Below are 11,283 nucleotides of genomic sequence, written 5' to 3'. Positions count from 1 at the left end.
GTCCCCTCGCCCTGGGCGGGGGTTGGCCGCAGGGTTCCGGGCTCCCACCGCCCGCCCTGCGCCCAGTCTTCGCCTCCAGCCCAGGGACTTAAGAGCGGTGCTGTCAGGAAGAGCTGTCCCTTCGCCGCATTTACTTACTCAGTTATTTATTGATATCGATGTGGATTCGCTGACATTTATTTTCGCTTTATCCCAGGACATCATTATTCTGCAGCCTTATCTTTATGTACTGCATAGTTTGCTGAAATAATTCTATATCATCACATTTTTTTTTTAAGAAAAATATGTTAAAATTCAGATAAGGGCAACTCATTATCCATTGACAATATAGTTATTTCCTTAGAAATCTAAACAGAAGCTACACATTTTTGGAATTAATGGGAGTTAGGTAAGGATTTTAGATGGACGATTAGGAATGCAAATCAATGTATGTGTTGTGGAAAAATCAGTATATAAAAATTAGCAGCAAGCAGTTAGAAAATGTGCTTTTAAAAGAAATAAATGTTCTCAGTTTTATGTATGTGTATAAAATAAAACAATTCCAAAAAGAAATAATTAGTATATGTACAAAAAATAATAAATACCCACACTTCCACTATCCAGCATGAATGTGGGGGGGCAACCCCCAGAGGAGCCCAGGCAGGATATGTGTGAGGCCTAGGGTACCAGGCACAGTTCCTACACAGCCTAAGTCAAGGTGAAGGAGACAATTCTCAAAGAATCTCGCCCAATATATACACTTTTTTGTTTTCGTATTGGTGATTGTAGGTTTTTTTTTAATTGAAGTATAGTTGATTTACAATATTGTGTTAGTTTCAGGTGTACAACAAAGTAATTCAGTTTTTTTTTCAGATTCTTTTTCCACTATAGGTTATTATAAGATATTGAGTATAGTTCCCTGTGCTTACAGTAATCCTTGTTGCTTATCTATTTTATGTATCATAGTTTGTATCTGTTAATCCCATACTCCTAATTTATCCCTACTTCTCTCTCTTTCCCCTTTGGTAACCATAAGTTTGTTTTCTCTGTGAGTCTGTTTCTGTTTTGTATATAGATTCATTTGTATTATTTTTTAGATTCTACATGTAAGTGATATAATATTTGTCTTTCTCTGTATGACTTACGTCACTCAGTATGATAGTCTCTAGGTCCACCCATGTTGCTACAAATGACAATATTTCATTATTTTTTATGGCTGAGTAATATTCCCTTACATATATATACACATATATGTATATGTAATGTGCACGTATATAATATATACATACCACATGTATATATGTAATATATACATACCATATCTTCTTTTTTTTAATATTTATTTTATTATTTATTTGGTTGCACTGGGTCTTTAGTTGCGGCAGGTGGGCTCCTTAGTTGTGGCATGCAAACTCTTAGTTACGGCATACACGTGGGATCTAATTCCCTGATCAGGGATCAAACCTGGGCCCCCTGCATTGGGAGCATGGAGTCTTAACCACTGCACCACCAGGGAAGTCCCCATACCTTCTTAAACCAATCGTCTGCTGATGGGCACTTGGGTTATTAGGGTTTTCCTCTTAGTCCCCTCCCAGGGGCACAGGTCCCATCGTGGCCGCTTTTCTTCCCTTCCTACCGGATTACTTGTGGATCTCTCTTACAGCCTTGGATGTACAGGAGTCCTTCTGCCAACTTCCAGTTAGTTTTCAGTGAGAATTGTTCCACATGTAGATGTATTTTTCATGTGTTCGTGGAGGGAGGTGCGATCCATGTCCCTCTTACTCCACCATCTTGATCTATCACCAATAATCTCCCTTTTGATTAGGTTAAGGTCAACTGATTTAAAACCTAAATTACATCTTCTAAATCCCTTCATCTTTGCTGTACAACCGAAACGAATCAGGGTGTAATACCAGGAGGTGGAAATCATGGGCGCCGTCTTAGAATTTTGCTTACCACAATGTCCACTCTAGAAGTTGAAATGCATTGATTTCACTTGCAGGCCCTTGACAACCAGCAAGTCTGCACACTTCCTGTATGTCTGTTCATTAGCTACCCAATCTTTTTCGGGACTGGTCACTTCATATTGTTTATCCATGTCTATGCTGTAGTCTATCTCACAACTGTGCATGAACTTCTATGTAGCAGCTCCCCTGCCTCCTTTTCCTCTGATGTTCCTGTCTGGCTTCTCCAGGTGTCATAGTCAGGGTCAGCATACACTGAGTTGGAGTCAGAAGTACAAAAGGTTATTGGAGAATAACACTAGTAAAAGAATGAAAAAGTGAAAAGGGGAGAAAGCAGGATTGGCCAGGAGGCACTGTGAGACCACCACGCTGCCCAGCAATAAGCTCAGGGCAGACTGCCGGTGAGAGGAGTCTTGTGTGGGGTGCAAACATCCAGGCCTGTGGACCATGGCCTTGCGTGCTTGGTGGCCAGAGGCTGCTGGGAAAAGAGTGTGACCTGGGCTCCGAAGGAGCTCACAGCTGACAGCAGGTCCCTCTTTGAAGGCAAGTCAGGGTAGCAGCCAACCAATAGTCTATGCTTGGTGCCTTGTCCTCTGTTGGTGCACATAGTGCCCTTAAAGAAAAAGATCCTTCACTCTGATTACAAAGCCTTGCCTGGTCGAGTCCTGCCCCCAGCTCCATCAGGTTCTAGCCCCTTGGTTTCTGTGGCCTCTGATCCTCTTTCAATTCCTAGACTTCTCCATCAGGAACAGAAGCCAGAGTGCTCAAGATTCCTTAAGGGTCTGCCAAAATGGTATCATTCCTTTTAAAATTAGAGGAGAAAAATGAATGTAATCCAGTCTGGCTTATGTTCATCTTTATACCAATGTAGTCATAAAATGTATTTTTTTCTATTTTTTGATGGAGGAAGGAGCCCACGAAGGCCAAAATGCCTCAGGCTTGAGAAAGAAGGTCGGGATCTGCCCCTGCCTTGCCCCTCCTCGCACCAGGTTCTCCATTATCAGACTCCTCTGCTCTGCAGAGCACGCTCCTCTGTACTCCCTCTTCTGGTCAGTGCCTCATTTTTTAAGATTTTCTATTGCTGATGATCCCCAAGTACATCATACCAGCCCAGGCCCCTCCCTGTACTCCAGACTAAAACAGTCTCCTGCCTCCTTGACTCTCCACTGGAAGGCCTGATGAGCAGCTTACATGCCCCAAAGCGAAGGCCAGTGCTGCCCTCAATCCCAGCTGCTCTCACAGCGTTGCCTGTCTTGGTCACCAGCATTTCCATTCTTTCCCCGATAAAGGCCAAATCTTTTTTTTTTTTTGTAATAAATTTATTTATTTATTTATTTATTTATTTATTTATTTATTTATTTATTTTTGGCTGCGTTGGGTCTTCGTTGCCGCGCACGGGCTTTTTCTAGTTGTGGCGAGCGGGGGCTACTCTTCGTAGTGCTGCGCGGGCTTCTCATTGCGGTGGCTTCTCTTGTTACAGAGCACGGGCTCTATGTGCGCAGGCTTCAGTAGTTGTGGCACGTGGGCTCAGTAGTTGTGGCTTGCGGGCTCAAGAGCGCAGGCTCAGTAGTTGTGGCACACGGGCTTAGTTGCTCCGCGGCATGTGGGATTTTCCCGGACCAGGGCTCGAACCTGTGTCCCCTGCATTGGCAGGCGGATTCTTAACCGCTGAGCCACCAGGGAAGTCCCAGGCCAAATCTTCTTTGGTGTCTGGACTCTGCTAATTCATATCCTACCTGTGACTGGACAGCAGGTCCTGCCAGCATCATGCTCAAACCTACCCAGAATGCAGCCAACTCTCACTGCCTGCCTGACAGCCAGCATCTCTTACAGTGATCATGTCACCAGCCCCCTGGTTCTATCCTTCTCCCCAACTAAATTTCCCCATAGCAGCCAGAGACTTCCCATGGCACCTCCCTCCTTTGCTCAAAATTTTTGAGGGCTCCCAGCTCCCTCAGTGGGGAAAGTCCACACCACAGCCTGCAAGGCAGCCAGGTCAGCCCTGAGCTCACTGTCCACAGCTTTCTTTCTCTCTGCCTTACTCAGCTCCAGCCACACTCGTCCTCTCCCTGGTGCTCACATGCATGATATGCTCCCACGTCAGGGCCTTTGCACATGCTGTTCCCCCCTTGCCTGGAATATGTTTCTGTCAGATATCTGCCCAGCTCATTCCTTATCCTCTTTAAGTCTTTATTCATACCTGGCACATACTAGGTACTTAATGAATATTCATTGACTGAAAACCAGTCAGTTGAATTGCTGGTCCCAATTTTTCACTGCCCTCCTTGAAGAAGGATTACATATCCTTACATGTTGCTAGTGACTTGCAAAGCCTCCTTGTGCAAGTGGGAAGGAGGCATATATATGTGATATATATGTATATGTATACACACACACACACATATGTCTATATTTGTATAATTATTTATATTTTTTCCAGGTTTGGAAACTGGATTCAAAAACAAAGAGTTAGCCAGAAATCAGGGCATTTCTCTTAGAATCATATGCTGTCCTGAAAATAGAAAGATTCACAAAGGCTGAACTACATCCCTCCACATTTGGCAGAGACCAGGAATGTGAGGCTCACTTAAAGAAGCAGCAGGAGAACCAGAAGAGAGGGGTGGAACACTTGGCCCTTGAGGAAACACTGATTCAGGACAGAGGCGGCAAGAATAATACATTTTGGGGAAAAGTTAATTAGAACTCAGTCCTTCCTTCTTCTACTATATAATGACATCAGAGAAGTCATACTCAAGAGAGATCATACCAATGTGTTGAGTGTACAGAAGTCTGAACAGAGCTCAACCCTTATAACCATGAGCAAATTCACTCAGGAGACAAATCTTACAAATGTGTTGAGTGTGGGAGAGTCTTTACTGAGAAAGATTGTCTTTCAGTACATTTTAGAACTCATATAGGAGAAAAATTCTATAAATGTATAGGCACAAATTATCCCTTACTCAGTATGAGAATTTATACTTATGAGACACTTCATATTTGCAGTGAATTCAGGAGCTTATTTTCAAGGTGTGATTGCTTTATGTTACATCCAAGGATCTATAAAGGAAAGAAACCCTACAATGTAATCATTCAGGGAAAAGTTTCGTGCTTTTCTCAGTTACTCAACATCACAGCACACACACTGCAGAGAAACCTATGGATATATTCATTGTGGGAAAAGCTTTAAACATAGCTCAGCACTTATGATGCTACATAAGAGAACTCATACTGGGAAAACCCTACACATGTAAATGGTGTGGAAGAGCCTTCAGGAGGTGTTCTCACTTTATCCAACACAAGAGGACTCATACTGGAGAACATTTTGAATAGAGGCAATGTTGGCAGGCTTTCGACTATGGCTTTCACATTATTTGACACCAGGAAATTCATATAGATTAGAGAAACTCATTGAACATAATATGGAAAAGCTATTGGTTGGAATTCCATGTGATTTGATATCAGAAATAAACCACAAAGGAGGCAGAATCCACAAGTTATTTTTGACCCATAAACAGGTATCTGAATGTAATAAGACTCTGCACTTGTAACTCCCTGCAGTCACAGATAACGAGATATGAGCAGTTATGCTCTGCATACGCCCTTGATTTCCCATAGAACGTCATTTAATGGGACTCGGGGTCTAGGCCTGATGGACAATGTCTCATAGAAATGACTGCCATAGATAATAAAATGTAAATGTTTCAATGACAACAGCATATTTTTTACATCATATAAAAATCAGAGAACCACCAAATTTGAAGTGTCATGCAGAGATCATTTATCTTATAGTATCATAGGGATCAATATATGTACAATTTTATAGTAGTCACAGAAGAGAGCTGAAAAATATGCCAACCATTTCTTTCTTGCATAGTCCTGTCACGTCAAACAAATTACAGACTTTTATAAAAACTCACAAATGTTTCACAAGTGGCATTCCACTACTAACTTTAAGAGAGGTATCATAAAGAGTTGCCTGCATCTTCATGTTTCTAGGGACATAGTCAGTGTTCAGGCAGAACTAAAAAGACATACCACACACAAAACTACGAGAACTCATCAATGAATTCTGTAAAGTTGCAGGATACAAAATTAATATACAGAAATCTGTTGCGTTTCTATACACTAACAATGAACTATCAGAAAGATAAATTAAGAAAATAATCCCACTTACAATTGAATCAAAAAGAATAACTAGGAATAAATCTAACAAAGGAGGTAAAAGGCCGCACTGCGAAAACTATAAGACACTGATGAAAGAAACTGAAGATGACACAAACAGATGGAAAGATATACTGTGCTCATGAATTGGAAGAATTTATTTTGTTAAAATGACCATATTACTCAAGGTAATCTACAGATTCAATGTGATCCCTATCAAAATACCAATGGCATTTTTCACAGAACTAGAACAAATAATTCTAAAATATGTATGGAAACACAAAAGACCCCAAATAGCCAAAACAATCTTGAGAAAGAAAAATAAATCTGGAGGTAGCATGCTCCCTAATTTAAAACTATACTGCAAAGCTACAATAATCAAAACAGTATGGTACAGGCACAAAAACAGACATATAGATCAATGGAATCGAATAGAAAGACCAGAAATGAACCCACACTTATATGGGCAATTAATCTACAACAAGGGAGGCAAGTATATACAATGGGGAAAAAGATGGCCTCTTCAATGAATTGTGTTGGGAAAACTGGACAGCTACATACAAAAGAATCAAACTGGACTACTTTCTCACACTATGCACAAAAATATATTCATAATGGATTAAAGACTTAAACATAAGACCTGAAACCATAAAACTTATAGAAAAAACCATAAGCAGTACACATTTTGACAATGGTCTTAGTAATTTTTTTTTTTTTTTTTTTTTGCTATGTCTCCTCAAGCAAGGGAAACAAAAGCAAAAATAAACAAATGGGACTATGTCAAACTAAAAAGCTTTTGCACAGCAAAGGAAACTATCGACAAAATGAAAAGGCTGCCAACTGAATGGGAGAAGATATTTATAAGTGATATATATGATAAGGGATTAATATTCAAAATATTAAAAGATCTCATAGAGCTCAACATAAAAAAAAAAACCCGATTTTTAAAAGGGCAGAGGATCTGAACAGACATTTTTTCAAAGGAGACATACAGATGGTCAACAGGCACATGAAAAGATGCTCAAAATCACTAATCACCAGGGAAACGCAAATCAAAACCACAATGAGATATCACCCCACACCTGTCAGAATGACTATTATCAAAAAGACAACAAATAACAAGTGTTGGCAAGGATGTGGAGAAAAGGGAACCCTTATCCACTGTTGATGGGAATGTAAATTGATGCAGGCACTGTGGAAAACAGTATGGAGGTGCCTCAAAAAATTAAATCAGGGAATTCCCTGGCAGTCCAGTGGTTAGGACTTCGCACTTTCACTGCTGTGACCCAGGTTCAATCCCTGGTCAGAGAACTAATATCCCACAAGCCATGCAGCACTACCAAAAAAAAAGAAAAAAATTAAATCGAACTACCATATTATCTAGCAATTCTACTCCTGCGTATTTATACAAAGAAAATAAAAACACTAATTTGAAAAGATATACACACCCCTATGTTCACTGAAGCATTATTTACAATAGACAAGATATGGAAGAAAAACTGGTGCCCATCAGTAGATCAGTGGATAAAGAAGATGTGTTATATATACACAATGAAATATTACTCAGCCGTGAAAGAATGAAATCTTGCCATTTGCGACAACATGGATGGACCTAGAGGTATTATGCTAAGTGAACTAAGTCAGACAGAGAAAGACAAATACAGCATGATTTCACTTATATTTGGAATCTAAAAAACAACAACAACAAAAAAGAACAAACATAACAAAACAGGAAGAGTCACAGATTCAGAGAACAGGTGATTGCCAAAGGGGAGAAGGGTGGGAGGAGGAGAGAAATAGGTGAGAGGGATTAAGAGGTACAAACTTCCAGTTGCCAAATAAATGAGTCATAGGTATAAAATGTACAGTGTGGAGAATATAGTCAATAATTATGTAAATCTTTGTACAGTGACAGATGGTAACTAGACTTACCATGGTGAACGTTTTCAAACATATAGATATATCAAATCACTATGTTGTGTATCAGGAACTAACATAGTATTGTATCGTAGGTCAATTATACTTCAAAACAAACAACCAAATAAACTTATAGAAAAAAAGATCAGATTTGTGGTTACCAGAGGGGGAATCGGATGAAGGCAGTCAGATGGTACAACATGATAAATATACTTAATGCTGCTGTATGCTATATAAGATGTTAAGAGAATAAATCCTGAGTTCTCATCACAAGTAAAAACAATTTTTTCTATTTATTTAATTTTGTATCAATGTGAGACGATCGATGTTCACTAAACTTATTGTGATAATCATTTCACGATGCATGTAAGTTAAATCATTATGTTGTACACCTTAAACTTATACAGTGCTGGATGTCAATTATATCTCAATAAAACTGGAAGGAAAAAAAATAAAATGTTTATTTTTAAAAAGACATACCACAGCCTGGTGAAGTGTCCGTACTCCAAGGGTGATACTGGGACTGGGAGCAACCTCACCCATAGCTGCTCAAAAGGGTATATGGTTCTGGGGAAGGCATGAAGGGAAATGTCCCACACATGAACTCTGAAGACCTTCCTCTCCCTCTCCCTTTATGAGAATCCTTTGAAAATCTGGTTTTCCTCCTAAACCCAAGGGAGAGCTCCTGCTCTTCCCTTATACTCCATGGAATACCACCTTTCCTTTCCAGCACTACCATCAAATCCTCCACCAAGGTCCCCATCTCCTTGCTGCTCCCTGGATGTTGAGACTTTGTTCAGTTCCAGATCTCTGCTGGTAGCAAGTCCAGAAACTTTCAGCACCAGCTGCTCTCAGATGGGGCATATGTCCTTACAACTCAACTTGAAGAGAGGCTTCTGGGGCAGATGAGCTTCACCCAAGCCGGCTTTTGTGCCAGCCACTGTGGAGGGGTCACCTACAGATGCTAAAATGTGAGCCACTCTTTTCCAGCTTTTGTCACAGCCAGGACACGGACACTTGTGTCAACCTGAGCCAACAGGGCCTGAGGAAGTCTACAAGAAAGAGTGCTTCTGAAGAAAATGTATTCCTTTGTTGAGGTAGGCAGAGTAATGGCTCCCCAAAGCTGCCCACATCCTAATGCCTGGAACCAGTGACTATGTTATCTTACAGGGCAAAAGGGGCTTCGCAGATGCAATTAAGTTAAGGATCTTGAGATGAGATTATCCTGGGCCCAATATAATCACAATTGTCCTTGTTTTAAGAAGAGGCAGGAGAAGTCAGAGTCAGAGAAGGCAATGTGATGAGGAAGCAGAGGTCAGAGCCAGAGAGAGACTTATTATGCTACACTGCTGGCTCTGGTGATGGAGAGAGAGGCCATGATCCAAGGACTGCAGGACGTCTCCAGAAGCTGGAAAAGGCGAGGAAATTGATTCTCCCCTAGAGCCTCTAGAAGGAAGGCAGCCCTGCCAATATGTTGACTTTCGCCCAGAAAGACCCATGTTGGACTTCTGACCTTCAGAGCTGAGATGATAAATTCGTGCTGTTTTAAGCCAAAGTTTGTGGTAATTTGTTACAGTGGCAAAGGAAACAAACACACTCCCTGACGGCTATATCTTCAGCCAAATGTTGTATGGCTTCATGTGATGCGTGAAACTGTGACAACCTCCTTGAGGCCATGAGGACACGAGCCTTGGGAATAAGCAAGACAGTACACTGAGGAGAGCTGAGCAGAAGATGCAGAGCACCTGAAACCATCCCTGGAAGCCCTTGCTCTGGATTTCATGCAACAAGATAGTGAATGGTGGCATATTCTGTTACTCGTGGCCCAAAAAAAAAACTCACATGATAACCCTTTCTTGCTCCCAGCCAGCTTCTGCTCTCAAGTCTCTTGTTTAATCATGCTGAGACACAAGTCAGGGACTCCTAGGAGCAGCCATCACAGCTAATAAGGTTCTGCAGGCTCAGGCTGACGCTTGCTTACCTGACTTAGAGTCACTCCTCGGGAGGTGGACACCCCACAAGGAGCAGAGACCCACTGTGGTCAGCAAGAAGGGCCAGCTGCAGCCTGAGAGGCACTGCCAAGGGGCTACAGAGAAGGCAAAGAAACATTCCAGAGTTCCAAGGATATGATGTGAAAACACACAGGACCAAGGGCATATGGTGGATTCATCAAATTACACATGCAGACATGGGTACACTCTCCCCCTCAGTCTTCATAGTCCTGTGTAGGAAAAAAAAAAAAAAAAAGGTGCTTGAAGAAAACCATACCTCCATTTAAAAAAAAAATTGTGTCAACTTGCTGAACAAGATGAATCCCCTGCCACCACACACACACACACACAATTCTATGATTATTACTGCATGCTATTGATGGCTTTGAAGTCTAAATTTATTGGAAAGAAAAATAATTTTTTGAACTAGTACTTTCTGAGGGCATTTCTCCTTAAGATGAGTTTGAATCCAACTTGATTGTTCTTGTGAAGATGGCAGTCAGTTCCTTCCCTCACATTTTAAAGAGGAAGGAAGTACAGAGCAAAGTCAAGGGCCAGGCTCCCAAAGAGCCCACTGTAATCCCGTAATCCCATTTGTTGTTGTATTGAGCCTAGTGATGATTTGGGATTTATAGTTGGCCTTCCCAGCCTGGAACATAATACTCATCTTCATTTATGCAATTTTACTTGTAATTCTTTCCAGAAACTTATCTTCCTGTAGGTTCCTTGCATTTCCCGACAAATTAATCCCAGACAGTTACGTCTTTATGCTTCTACTCTGAATCTCCTTTTCAATATACTTGTTAAGGTTATACAGATTTTGTGTGTACCTGTGTGTTGATTCATGTATCTTTATTTCTTATTGTCTGATTTATTACAATCTTATGGATTTTTAAAAATTTCCAATTGGATTTTTAAAGTATTCTAATGTTATCTATTTTTTAAAGTATTTATTTATTTATTTATTTATTTATTTATTTATTTATTTATTTAGGCTGCACTGGGTCTTAGTTGTGGCATGTGGGAGCTTTGTTGCGGCATGTGGGCTCTTAGTTGCAGCATGCATGCGGGATCTAGTTCACTGACCAGGGATCGAACCTGGGCCCCCTGCACTGGGAGCGGGGTGTCTTACCCACTGGACCACCACGGAAGTCTGTAATGTTATCTATTAATAGAAGCATTTTTATATTTTCTTTTCTAATAGTTACAGCTCTTACGTCTGGTTCCTATCTTTTTTGTGGTAACAAGGACATACAGAAATCTTAAACTTC

The 11,283-nt window shown here is 40.8% G+C and overlaps 1 long non-coding RNA gene across 1 annotated transcript in view; it reads right to left on the bottom strand.

The window, feature by feature from the left end:
* Window positions 1-3,261: 3,261 nt before the first annotated feature.
* The window catches only part of LOC309648326, a 26,500-nt gene continuing 18,478 nt past the window's right edge, over window positions 3,262-11,283 (bottom strand). The window contains exon 5 of the long non-coding RNA XR_014256566.1: window positions 3,262-10,242. This is a non-coding gene — a long non-coding RNA (uncharacterized lncRNA). The remainder of the gene's footprint in view (window positions 10,243-11,283) is intronic.

The sequence above is a fragment of the Balaenoptera physalus genome (genome assembly GCF_965194825.1).
Source record: "Balaenoptera physalus genome assembly, chromosome: 19".
NCBI lineage: Eukaryota > Metazoa > Chordata > Mammalia > Artiodactyla > Balaenopteridae > Balaenoptera > Balaenoptera physalus.
This window is presented reverse-complemented; position numbering and strand designations above follow the sequence as displayed.